Genomic DNA, 13636 nt, shown 5'->3' on the forward strand with positions numbered 1-13636 from the left:
GCTGTGGCTCAAGTGGTAGAGCGCTAGCCTTGAACTGAAGAGCTGAGGGACAGTGCCCAGGCCCAGAGTTCAGGCCCCACGACCGGACCCCCCCCCCCCCAAATACTGATCAAGCAGACTCTCATCCGCAATTAACCAGCAAAAAACTCTAGAAATGGAGGTATGGCTCAAGTGATAGAATATCAACCTTGAACAGAAAGTCAAGAAAGAGGGAGAGTTCAGTACAAAAAAATGTATTGACCATTAAACTAATGACCAATTAGCAAAGAATCCTCTCTTCCTCCTTCCCTCTTTTCCTCCCTCCCCCTCTCCTTTTAGAGCTAGTGCCACACCATCTGAACCACACCTCTGCTTCTGGCTTTGTCCTGGTTAATTTCATTGAGTATCTCTGGAACTCAGAACTCTCTGTAACTATGATCCTCAGATCTCAACCTCCTGAGTAGCTACCATTGTAGGCATGAGTCAAGGGCACACAGACTCCTTTCTTGCTTGCTTAAAAAATACATTTTTACTGTCTTTAGTTGTACAAAGGAGTTCCATTCAACGAAAGTTTAGGAATACAGTGTATCCTCATCAGTGTCACTTTTCCATCATTCTCTCCATCCCTTAATTTTCTTCATTTTGTAGGATATGCCTTGAATTTTATGCCTGCATTCTGCCCTCTGCCCTTCCGCTCTTATTTCAGCTCCCCTAGCCCCTTGGTCCTCACGTATTATTTTGTTGGAGTGTGAGTTAGCCTTTCTAAGGAATCACACAATTCATGTTCTCCCCTGAATCATAAGAAAACGCAATGATTTTGATGTGCTTGGATTGGAGACCCCTCGAAGACCACCAGAGACCAAGATCAAGGTCACCAGCGAAAGAGTCATTTATTGCAAGCTCCAGCTTGGTCCTCTGCGCACCAGGTAACTGGTGACGGCTAAGAGGCCCTGAGCCCCAGGGTTACAGCACTTTTTATACACTTTTTAGGGAGGACAGGGACTTTGCATACATCATAGCATCTTGTAACATATCACTACATATTGCGGGAAAGTCATAAAACAATTCTATGGTATAATTGGTGCGCTACAAAGCGGAAAAGGACCAGAAACAGGTTGTCAGTTAGATCAAGGGGCTGACATACTTTAAACTGGTTGGCTCCCACCACAGGGAAGTCCCAAGGAGAAACGTGCTGAACTGCAGGGTTCCTTTCTCAAACAAACACCATCTGTGGCCTGACAGCTGGGTCACCAAGCCCTCCAGCACCTGCCTGCCTGCAGTTTTCCCAAGGATTGTTTATGTTCCTAGTCGCCCGGGGAATTGCTTCTTCTGTTCATTCCCAGGTTGGGCTCATGGTCAGCTGCATAACTCATACCTCAGAAGATGATCGCTAGCTCAAGATGAAGTCACCCAGGCCTCAGGCTCCTCAATTTATTGCTATCTACTATAAGTCAGGAAATTTATATTGTACCATCACTTAATCCCCACAGCCACACTTAATGTGTGAGCCATTGTCCCCAACTTAAAGGTGAGAACACTGAGCTTTAAATTTGCAAAATTAATTAATGAATGGCACATATCATACAGCTGGTAAGAGGTAGATGAAAGATGAAAAACTCAAAAGCAGAAGAGCATGTTCACCTACATGCAGCAGGGGTTTTTCCAACAATCCCTGGGCTCTTGTGGCAAGGATGATGAATTTTGGGGAGGAGATGGGGCAAATATGCTGGAAGAAGTGAGAATCCTCTGAGATATTTTTGCCCTTTGTCACCAAAATCCAAATATCTTAAGACATCTGGATGAATGAAACTTGAATCTCCAAAAGGGAATTCTATTATCCATCTAGACACACACAGCATAGCTTGAAACCTCATTTTCAGGAAAAGTGCTGTCACTAAATATTCCTGAGATCAGAATAAAAATTTGAATTCTGTAGGGATAATGCAGACCAAAAGAAAATACTACTATATGAATTAAAAAATAGCTTTGGAATTTTGCCTTGGGAATGACCTGGGAACCACACTCACGATTTCATAGAATGCAGGTTTTAAAAAAAGTCCTATTTTAGAATCTCATATTGGGTTTCTTCACTATTCGGTCATGACCTAAGGAAATTGAACAGTCATTGTCATCTTCATAAATTAATGTGACATAAAGGTTGGAAGTTCACACAGAGCAAACAACTATGATTCCATTTCATGAACTGCAAAGCTAAACACTTTTCACATGAAAATGAGTTGGGAACACAACATCTATGTATGGCCAGGCAGAGTGGGACAATATTGTGTTAAGATTAAATCACATGAGAAGGGATTTTTGTTTTGTTTTAACATAGTAAAAGGGGGGGAGGGGGGAGGATGGGTGGTGGGGAGGTAGGGGGGAGGCTGGGAAGGGAGGTGAAGGGTAAACAAAGGAGGAGGCTGCAATGCTTGATAAGAAATGTATGCATTATCCTGCCCATATAATTGTAACCCCTCTGTACAGTTCACAAAAAAATAAAATTAAAAAAAATAAGAACTTAGACCCTCAATGAAAAACATAACATTGGATTCTTTTTCATCGCTAAATATTCATATCGTTTCAGAATACACAGAAGTTATTCATCCCTTTCTGTTATCATGATTGGAATGGCTCCTTTATATTTTAGCCTGTATCACATTTGATACAAAAGAACATGGGTAATTTTACTGCTATTCATAAATATGCAGTCATCCAATCCAAGAAGAAAATTCTTTTCCATCTGAGCATTAAGCTGCATAATTTATATATTTTCAGAATTTGCTCTAAATAGAAAACTGAAAAAAAACAAAGAAAAAAGAGGCCATTGCATTGTTTCTATTTGTGGTGAGGGAAAGTCTTTGTTCTCAGTTTTAAATTTGATTCTATTGGGAGGAGATTATTGCATTCTATGCATTCCTATCCCATTTTCACCTAATTTTCAATATGTATCACCATAGCTATGTTGACCACATGGTCTCTATTTCATATCTGTTATCATTTATAAAACATTATTACTAGATGGCCATAGGAAATTCTCTTGGGATCCTCAGTTGGAATGAATAGCTACACCTGCCCTCAGGAGAAGTTTCTATGTCAGGCAACTGTAGGGCAAAGTCTAACTCTTGTGAACGCTAACCTCCACTGGAGTTCTGGCCATGCAGAGATGATGATGGCCTTCAGATTAGAATCATACCTGCTGTAATAGTTAAGTACAAAAATCTCCTGCTCTTGCCAATATATCTCCCTTTGTCATGTTCTGACCCAGAAAAATCCAGAAAAGAGGATGTGTGCCAGTCTGGATAACAGACAGAAGCCTGAATTCACACTAGGAAGCACCACTAAAACCATTCCACCTTTGAATAGGACCAGAAATGTGAGCCATCCTCCTGAGATTTAACCAAGGGGGAAGATGGGTAGGTAGATAAAGCATATATTAAAAGGCATGGCTAGGTAAATCAGTAAATTTTTCCACACTAAATTTAAGTTTTCGACAAGTCAGTTATAAAAGAAAGCAGAGAATCCTCAGCCATTATAAACTCAGGCTTCTAGTAGCCAGAGAGCACGTTAACTGGATCTGAAAGACTGCCTACGTGGACCACAGCTCATTAGAATTAATATGGGCCAATTTTATTAGATTGAGATGAGTCATGTTTCAGAAATTTCCACAAACCACATGCAAGCCAGTCTTGACTTTAAACTTGTTAACCTTAGCTTGAAAAGTGAATGACACCCAATACTTGATTTGGTTACAATGGTACAATGATAAACCAAATTAAATTATATTTACAAAACTGAATGTCTCCCAATCTCCATTCTTTTTTCCCTCTGTATCCCCTAAAGACAAAAAGTCAGATTTTTTTCTAGTCTATTTTGTCTTAACCCATGACTAATGAATCACACATCTGTTTGTCTCCTAGTTCATATCAAAGGATTCTCTTTTCTATGTGATCTCTGGCCCATGCCCAGGGCCTTGATAGTGCACTGAGGTTTTGCCTTTGCAAGCATCTCTGTGTATATCACACTGGTGTTCCAGTGCTTCCCTGGGCACCCATCATATCCATGAAAAGAGGAAAAGAAATGTCTGCAGGTAGCACACTAAGGTCGCTGATGACATGATGCTTCTTTTCCAGGGCCAATTTTCTGTCAGTGATCCCTTCAGTATTCTCCATCACCTCCATGATTCTGGAGAACTTTATCAGATTCCTGAACTTGCCATGTGCTGCTTCAGTTCACACAGGCTGTTCCTTCTCCCCAGAAACTCACTTTTGTTCTTTCACTTTCCTGTTCCTTCTCATTTCTCAGTGGAAGTATGCTTCCTCCAGCTTTCATGTCCTAAATTTACCCTGACACACAGCAAAATGGGAATGGAGAGCCAAATCTTAAGAAAATAACCAAGTTATAGGAGGCGTTACTAAACAGCTTAAGACAGAGGTCCCATTATTTTATTTCTGAGAAGGCTGACTGCCCAACAAGTCGAAGGGTTGTAGAGCAAAGGGGAGCAGATAAAATGTGGGAGGAGAAAGCTAGGGGGGGTAGGGAAGTGGTATTCTATTATGCAAGGTACTGTCTTTGAATGACACTCAAATCTTTTTATACATTTTTATTGTAAAAAATACTGTACAGAGGGGTTACAGTTACATTAGCAAGGTAATGAGTACATTTCTTATCAAGCATTGTTACCTCCTCCTCTGTTTTTCCCCTACCATCCCTTCCCTGCCACCTCCACAACTACACTCCCCCACCACTAGCCTAGATTGTAAAGTTCGTTTTTCAACATCATGTCTTGTGCATCTCATTGTTATAATGGGTCAACTTGTACCCCTATTTAAGCATTTTGTTTTTTCCCTTCCCTTCACACGCACTCAAATCTTAACTACAATTGTCTAAACCATAAAATGTTCACTTTAAATGGAGTTCTGTATAGTATGCTTGATACAGGGAGTGTGTGTCACAGAGAAGCATTCAAATGTATGTAGGAGAAAGATGTGGAAAGAGCACAGACACTAGAATGCTGTGGGAAACTCACTGGATGATATCCCAGGCAGTCTGATGCCAATTTGAGATGGGTGAAGGTGGGATGAGGTTCAGCTGATATATCTGACATCCAATTCATCTAACAAGATGAATGTATAACCAATCCTTGTTGGAAAAACCAGTTCCATAGAGTTATAACCCATAAGATAGGGAAATAATTTAAGAAAATTCTGGACAATTCAGAGAAAATACTGGCATTATGAATAGGAATTATGAAAAATCAAAATACAAAACATTTAAAATGAATGCAGTCTGTTATTTCCTAATACACATAGACTAGCAAAATTGATCAAGACAATTTGCAACTAAGTAATCAAAATACCTAAGAAAACCATCTTTCCTCTGGTTATACAGAATTTGCATTTTTCATATGTACATGAATACTCCCAATGTGCTTCATAGCAGCTTATTCCCTTAAGAAGGCAAATATTCTCTTTATAATTATGCTCATACAATTCATTTTCTCTACACAAAATTTTTCATAAATCTCAAAATAATGAAATGGCAGAGCCAGAAGGGATCCCCCAGGACCATCTAAGAGAGTCCACCATCATTTTACAGATGAAAAAGGTTGAGGGAGCCCCTAATACACACCTACATCCTGATCCCTCCACCCTCACTTGCAGGTCCTGTTCTGTGATGCCTTCTCCTTGGTTCTAGACAAGCAGGCAATGCAAACACACAATAAGAATGCAAAGAAATAGGCTTTGGCTTCATTGGGACCCAGAAGTCTCCTTTTCCATCCACTTAGATACCTGGGAGCTGGCTAAGTTCAACATATTTCTTAGGCACAGCTATGGCATTTTCCCCCAAAACTTTCTAGACATCCCACTCCCCCACACCTTCTTCCTACTTGGATGTGTGTTGTAAGTACTTTCTTTGTCTCCGTGATGGTGTGATCACATTTAAATGCCACCTTTTGTTTACTGTCAGCTTCATCAAAGAAGCCTGGGGACTTTAGCTCCCTAATTCTATATTCTTTTTGCTTGTTATAAGACCTGACACTGAAATGATACATAAACTTGCCTAAACAAACACAAGAAGAAAACCAGAAAAGGAATCCAACTGCCACATTGCGAAGCAACCTGACACCCATAACCTCACATCAACTATCACGTCCTGGGCAAGTTCGTGTCCTAGGCAAGTCCATTTCTAGCCTTCATTTTCAGATAAGAAAAACAATTAAATATTCAGAGAATCTCTTACAACTCTTTGTATCCATTGTAATGGCTTTTATATATGCAAAGGGCTTCTCATTGACAGAAAACTTATATTAAACACATCAGTTGTTATTAATGGATGTTCATGAACTGTGTTATTAATTTGTTTGTCCTCATTCATTAATCTGTAAAACAAAGACATCAATAATATGTTCCTCAAAGGGATGTGTTAAGGATGAAATCCAGGGAACCACTAAAAATCTGGAGCAGCTTGTGTCCTTACCCTCAGTCAGTTGAGAGAAGTTTTTGAGGTAGCATTGTTTGGCCTTTACTCCAGGCTCTTGGGGTGATTATCTTTAGAGCATGAAATTTCTTAAATCATAGAAGTATCTTTGATATTCATGGATGATCTTAATAGTTTATACTAATAGAATGGCTATTCTAAGGTGCTAGGGAATGTTTAGGGATGGAGATTTGCCAGTCTAGAAAGATGGACCATATAGCTAGAAAGTTGATGTCAAAGTATTTCAGCTGAAGCTTCGGAGGGAAGAGAGGGGTAGGAGAGGGAATCCAGTCACACGGCTAATGATTCACTCAATTATAAAAATCTGAACACCAAAGCACACTTAGAACTTCATGGCTGATGAACACATCAGTGTTCTGAAAGGTTATTAGGTCCTGGTTTTATAAGGACAAGAAAGAGAAACTGGGACTTTCTCAGACTTGTCCTATATACCTAATTGGCTGCTCCTGATTTGTATTTATAACAGCATGATAATAAAACTGTAATGAAGAGTCTAGCTTTATCCTCAATTTTGTGAATTATTAAATTTGTGGCAACAGTGGAAACCCAAGCTTAATAACTAGTCAGAAATCCACATGATTTTTTCCAAGTCTTTCCATTTCCTTATGAATGGGGCAATGCCATTCTTTCTGATGGAAGCATAGTATTCTCTGTATATATATCACATTTTCTTCATCCATTAATCTACTGAGGGGCATCTGGGTTAGCTCCATATTTTGGCTATGGAAATTAATGCTGCAATGAACATGGTTGTGCTGGAAAAAATCACATTAAGTAAAGTAAGCAAAACCCAAAGAAACATTGACTTCACAGTTTCCCTCAGTTGTAATAATTAGTATATGTCTGGGATAGTCCTAGAAGAGGATCTCAATAGCTATGTACATATGACCATGTAAAATGATGCTAAGTGAAATAAACTCCAAGATGTGGAAACAAGATATTTTTCTTTGTTGTTGTTTTTAATGTATTATATGAAGTTATTTCTTTTTCCTTCTATTTTCTCTTTTCACTATGGTTTATCCCCTGTGTTTGATTGTGGTACCCTGCATATTGTATATACATTTATCTGAATTAGGGAAGGGAGGCGGAACAACAAAATGGTGATAAAAAGGACAAAAGAGGAATCTATGCAACAGTGATACTCACAAGACAATATGTTGGAAATGAACTTTACAACTGAGGGTGGGGTTTAGGGGGCGGGACAGTAGGAGAAAAATGAGGGAGAGGGTAACAATGTTTGACAAGAATATGTATGTAACTGTAACCTCTCTGTATATTACCTTGACAATAAAATTAAATTAAAATAAAAAAGAAATACACATGAATTTATAGCTAGTCAGAAACACCCAGAATTTGTGCCGATGTGAGGGTGGTCTTGTTGAAGGCTGCCTTACACTTGTGAAATCTACCCAACACTGTATAATGTCAGAAATCTGTTGTGCAATTGTAATAACAGAGCTTCTTAGTTTTGTCTATATGCCAGGCCAGGGGTTTATCAGCAGCGGAGCATATGGCAATGACACTTCAGGATTTCATAGAGGGAAAATTTTGCCATCAAATGACTCATCTCAAATCCCACTTCTGGCATATACTTCTTCCATGGTTTCTGCCTCAGTTTCCTGATCCATAAAATGGGTATGAGATAATAATGCAAAGACTTCTAAGCCTTCTATGAAGACTAAACCTTACTATGGGACAGTATCATGTACCTGACACATAGAGAAAACAAACTAATATTCTTTCTTATTATCATTATTATTTTTATTTCCCTTCTCCACAGGTCTGGTTTAGGTTAAGTCAGTTAATGAGTCTGATATAACTGGCAGGCACAAAGGTGGGGTCTTTAATCAGATATACTTTCTAGAAACAAATGGAGGCTCTGGTTTTACCTATTCCAAGAAATGTGATGGGTCATATATGTCAATGGATAAACATGGAGGGGTAATATTTGTTAACTACCCAGTGCTATCTGCCTCCCACCAAAAAAGGCAGTAATGGTCTAGGGTACATTGTCCACTGTGATACTCCAGTACTCACATATTTCTATTTAATTACAAGATAATTTAAAATTCAATTCCTAATATTTTAAGTACTAGGAGCCACATGCGCCTTGTGGCACTGCCTTTTGTTAAATAGATAACAAAACATTTCCATCATCAGAAAGCATTCCTTTGAACAGTGCTGGTCTGTCTGGAGCAATCAAAAGTTATCATAAGTCATCTGTGCATTAAAATGTAAATCATTGTTGTTTCCTTTTAAAATTCTATAGGCCTATAAAAGCTGTTAATTTCTTCCACATCAAAAACAAAACAAAAAAATAGGTGATTTATATAGAGATGAATCTTTGTCTTCCTAATCTCTCTCATCTCTCGAACACTGTGGGGTCTTCAGCCTATACCTGGGCCTATGGGGTTGAGATGTACTCTATTGCTTGGGCTGGTAATAACACAGTAATTCAGTTTTTTGTTTTTGTTTATGGGTTGTGGGGCTTAAACTCTGGATCTGGGCACTATCTCTGAGCTCTTCAGCTCAAGGCAAGCACTCTTCCACTTGAGCCACAGCACCATTTCTGGTTTTCTGGTGGTTTATTGGAGGTAAGAGTCTCATGGACTTTCCTGCCAGGCTGGCTTTGAGTAGCTAGGATAACTGGTTTCAGCCACCTGGGCAGTAATTCAGTTTTTATAATGCATGATTTGGCAGTGATCACATTATTAAGGCCACTCAATTTTACATAAATACACTGAACTTAGAAAAAGCACTAAGGTGGGGGGGTCTATGGCTATATAGCAATTGTTACTTCACCTCTTTGAGTTTCAGTCTCCTTATCAATTGAACGAATAAATGATGGGCTGGCTTATTGGCTCAGTCTCCTTTTCCTCCAGCATGCTGAAATCTCGTGGTCTGCACAGGGCACAGCAGCAGAGACTCAATCCTGTCTGTTATTTCATTCTAAGTTCAGCAGGTTTCTTTGAGTCCCATCTAAATGATCACAAACTCACAAGTGACAAATCAAAAGACAGAATCTGATACCAACTTTCTTTTCTTAATCTCAGATTCTTGTGTTATGCAGTATCCACTATCAAGTGTTCATATCCACTACTAAAAGCTGTTAGCTCTATCTTAAAAATGTGACAATGGGCCAGCCAAAGAAGAGACTCCATAGTGCCCATATGTGATCAGAGTGTCTCTGAGGAGCCATGGTCTTCTGTAACATTCAAGGCTTCCTTGTCTAGATCAACTCCACCCAAAATACCCACCAAAATACACTCCAACCAAAATACCCTCAGAGGACTGCAAAGTAGTAGTAGTACACAAATTCAGTAATGTTTCCATATCACTCAGTCAGAGATAGGAGTCATTGAAGTAAAAAGTCCACCATGATCTCCCACTCAAAACCATTTACTCTCAAGTGCTCCAGGAAGACAGCTGAGATACGGGGAGTATACTGCTGCGGAGTGCTATTCAATTCCCTCAAAAACCCTGTAACTGCCAGCAAATTCCTTCAGTTCATTTCCCTAATCGCTAAAGCAAGGCTAAGACATTTACATAAGGCATTTGTTCGACATAAATGAATCAGTGAGAGTCCTTTGTAAATGGTGAAATAAGTGATGAGTAAAGCTATGCAGAAGTCATTACTATTATAACTTTACAGTGTAAGCATGAAGAAATGTAACAATGAAATCCCCTCCCCCATAAAACTAATACAAATTAATAAAAATAGATAACTGCATAAATAAGTGGAAAAAAGAATTATTACTTTATATTACCTTAACTTCTGCTTCATACATTTCAATTAAGATAATGTAGTAGAGACATTCAACTAAACATTATTCAACTAAGCATTCAACTAAAACGTTATTAATGATTTGCTCACATGATGAATCTATATTACCATGGGCTCGCAAATATCCAAATCTAATATACTTGAACTATGGGAAACATGACTTTTCCCAAGCTGGGGCTTCTGACAACTTGGCCCATATGAAGCAGGTGAGGAAGGAAGAGAAAAGAAATCATGGAGGGTGGACAGGAACAGTTACTGAAGTATTTTTCTACCTCACAACTCAACTTTGATTAGCACTAATGACTATGGTAATCTAGGTGAAGAGACTTTCTTAAAGAGACTGTGAGTAAAACATTTTTTAGTACAGCACACAAATAAAAATTCACAGAAATCCTACCAAGTAGTTGAGAAAAATGACATCAGCACAAACACTGCTGTCTTGGACTGAAAAGAACAGACAAGGTATAAAATGAAGAATCCAGTAGAACCCAGAAACCTTCTCCGCAGGAAGCAAGTCAGGCACACTGCAGAATATAAACATACTCTTTTGCAAAAAGGAGAATAAGTCTGAAATGATTTCTGAAGTTTCTGCCTCTGAAAGCAATATCTTAGCATCATCCCCTCAATGAGTTGTGGAGTGTAGCTGGATCTGATGACTTGCTCCTAACATGTAGAATACGAACAACAGTACTGCTTCCAAGATGAGGGGATAAAAGATAGTGAGTTCATGTGCTTCAAAAACCTTCTATTTTATTTGTTCTGATTGCCAATTGTTGCTGTAGGTCATATTTCATTCTCTCAGGGCCTAGCCAGCCAGGAAACAAATCCTGCCAGCAACCATTATTAATTCATCCCTCCTGTAGCCCTAAAATGGCAAGCACATTGGCTGAAACCTTAGGAGAAACTCAAAGCCCGAGAATCCACTTACGCCATACACAGATTCTTGACTCACTAGAACTATGAGGCAACAAATGTTTCAAGTTGATAAGTTTTGGGGATAATTTATTAAGCAACAATAGGCTACAAATAATGGAACAGGTTGAATTAGAAATTCATGTGTTGAGGTCCTTCCTTCCAATATTTCAGACTGTGGCCTTATTTAAATACAAAATCATGGCACATATAATTAGTTAAGATGAGGTTGATTTACATCAGGCTTGGATGCTACCCCAGTGACACTGGTGTCCTTACATAAAGGAGAAATTGGTACAATAATCTCTGTACGCGTATAGGGAAAATACCGCGTGAAGACTGGAGTTGTGTGCCATGAACCAAAGATACACTAGAAGCTGGAGAAGGTTGGAGAGAGGTCTTTTCCTTCTCCAGCTCCATTAAAAAGGCACAGCCTTACTGATACCCAAGGATGGTGGCTTTCTAGCCTCCAACCCTCATGAAAAAATTCTATTGTAGCACACTGAGAGGCAGATGGAGTGTGGGCAGGAAAGACAAAGGCAAGAGGACCTGAGATACTGGCTTCTTTCCACTAAAGCCAGCCAAAAAGTCTTTGTGTCTGTCCCTCATCAAGTCTCATTTCTCTGAATTATTCCAAATAATGAAAATTGTCACAATTCACCTGGCAGGTACTGCCTGGAACCATGACCAACTTTACATACCTTAGAGAAAAGGAGAAAGAGCAGCTGCAGGAAAACGAAACAAAGCAAAAGTCCAAGGCACAAGAAAAGGCAAAATCCAATTCAAGGAAATCCTCATGGACCTTCCTTGCAGTATAGATTTATCTATAGAGAAAAACTGATTCTATCTAGTGTACACTCATTGACAGTACTAACTGACCTATTTTAAAGAAATCATAGTGAATCACTTTAATAAGAAATCATCTTTTTGTGCACCTCTTATATAAATTTGGGCTCTCTAAGAAGCTCACGAGGCTCAGCTTTGAATGTCACCCAGTGGGAGTCTGGGTGTTAGTGCCTCTCAGTTCTCCACCTCTAAGTATTTCACTTTCAGCCAACAGACAAAAAAGAAATTGATCACGAGCAATTCAGGTCTGAAAAGCAGACACTCAGAATTAAAATTCATGCTGAGTTCTCTCATCCAATGCTGGTGAGTCCTGGTTGGGAAAAAAAAATCTTGGTTTTTATTGTTATTTCCTTTGTTAATACTCAAGAAGGAAGACTGAAGAAATGAATTACTTTCAGTGGTGCTGGGACAAAAGTATGATTCCATAGACAGCATAATTACCAGTTTCCAGCTATTGCCTTCCACCAGGTGAAGTGACAGGCCCAGAGAAGGGTTTTCCAAGCTGTGTATATGCTTCGAATTCCAGGAAGCTGCCTGCTCCTCACCAATTACAACAGTAATGTAAGTTATCTGAGCACACAGAACTGTGCTAAGATGAAGCTCCATGCTGCTCCTCTGATCATCTGACCCTGCCACCTGCAGCTGCTCCATTAGAGGATAGTATTTAAAAGCATTTAACATGCACACAACTAGCTAAGGGTGGGAAGATATGGAAATGTAATCATGAAAAGGAGTGACATTTCTCAAGGTGCATCACTTACAATATTTTGATTAATTCCCATTTCTGAATGGTAAAGCAGATTATGTTAATAAACAGCAGACTCCAATTAGACATCTGCTTGTGTCATCTAAATGAACACCTTGGCTGGCTCATGCATGCCACCAGTTTATTCTCATTGGTGGGTGCTGGGAAGGTCTGAAGCAATCCCATGAACCACAGGGGCCAGTACACACAACCCCCCCCCCCCCCACACACACACTTGATTTTTTTCTACAGTTACTTTCCTTTCTTGGCTTCTCCCACAAGTCTCTCACAGTCTGACTCCTGACCTAAAATTTAGTCTAGAAAGCAGTAACTCCCAGCAAGGAAATCTCCTGCTGATCACAGGAAAGCATTTAATAGGCTATCTGGAGCCCAGAGAAATCAAAGCCTGGACTAGAATTAAAGTCTTATCATTTAGTAACCATGGCATCTGGGGAAAGTGTATAGTCCTTTTTAGCCCTGTCCTGTCAGAGGGGAGTAGCAGTGTTATATTTGTCCCACACACATGTTTAGGGCCAAACACTATGGTGATGTGCTGGCGACATAGCAGGAGTTCAAAACAGCAGATACCCTCAGCTTAGCTTAGCATGGAGATAGATGGAAATAGACAGCATCATATCTCTAAAGGTGATAAGGATTAGTGAAAAAAAAGGTAAAGTAGGAGTCAGGTGGTCAGGAAAGGTCTTGGGGGGCAGGCCTAAACATACTGTTTTTAGGGAAGGAGTGGGCAGAAGGATCAGTTAGTGCAAAGGTATTGAGGCAAGATCTTGCTACTCCAAGATAAGGACGCAAGAGGTTTTCTTTGTTGTTGTGGTTGATTTTAAAGTACTATGTGATTTTCTTCTGTTTCTTTT

At 39.4% G+C, this 13636-nt stretch overlaps 1 protein-coding gene across 1 annotated transcript in view; it reads right to left on the reverse strand.

Moving 5' to 3' along the window:
* The window catches only part of Zmat4 (zinc finger matrin-type 4), a 405652-nt gene that overhangs the window by 1292 nt on the left and 390724 nt on the right, over positions 1-13636 (reverse strand). The window lies entirely within an intron of this gene.

The sequence above is a fragment of the Dipodomys spectabilis genome, unplaced genomic scaffold (genome assembly GCF_019054845.1).
Source record: "Dipodomys spectabilis isolate Male_0828 unplaced genomic scaffold, ASM1905484v1 ptg000052l, whole genome shotgun sequence".
Classification (NCBI taxonomy): domain Eukaryota; kingdom Metazoa; phylum Chordata; class Mammalia; order Rodentia; family Heteromyidae; genus Dipodomys; species Dipodomys spectabilis.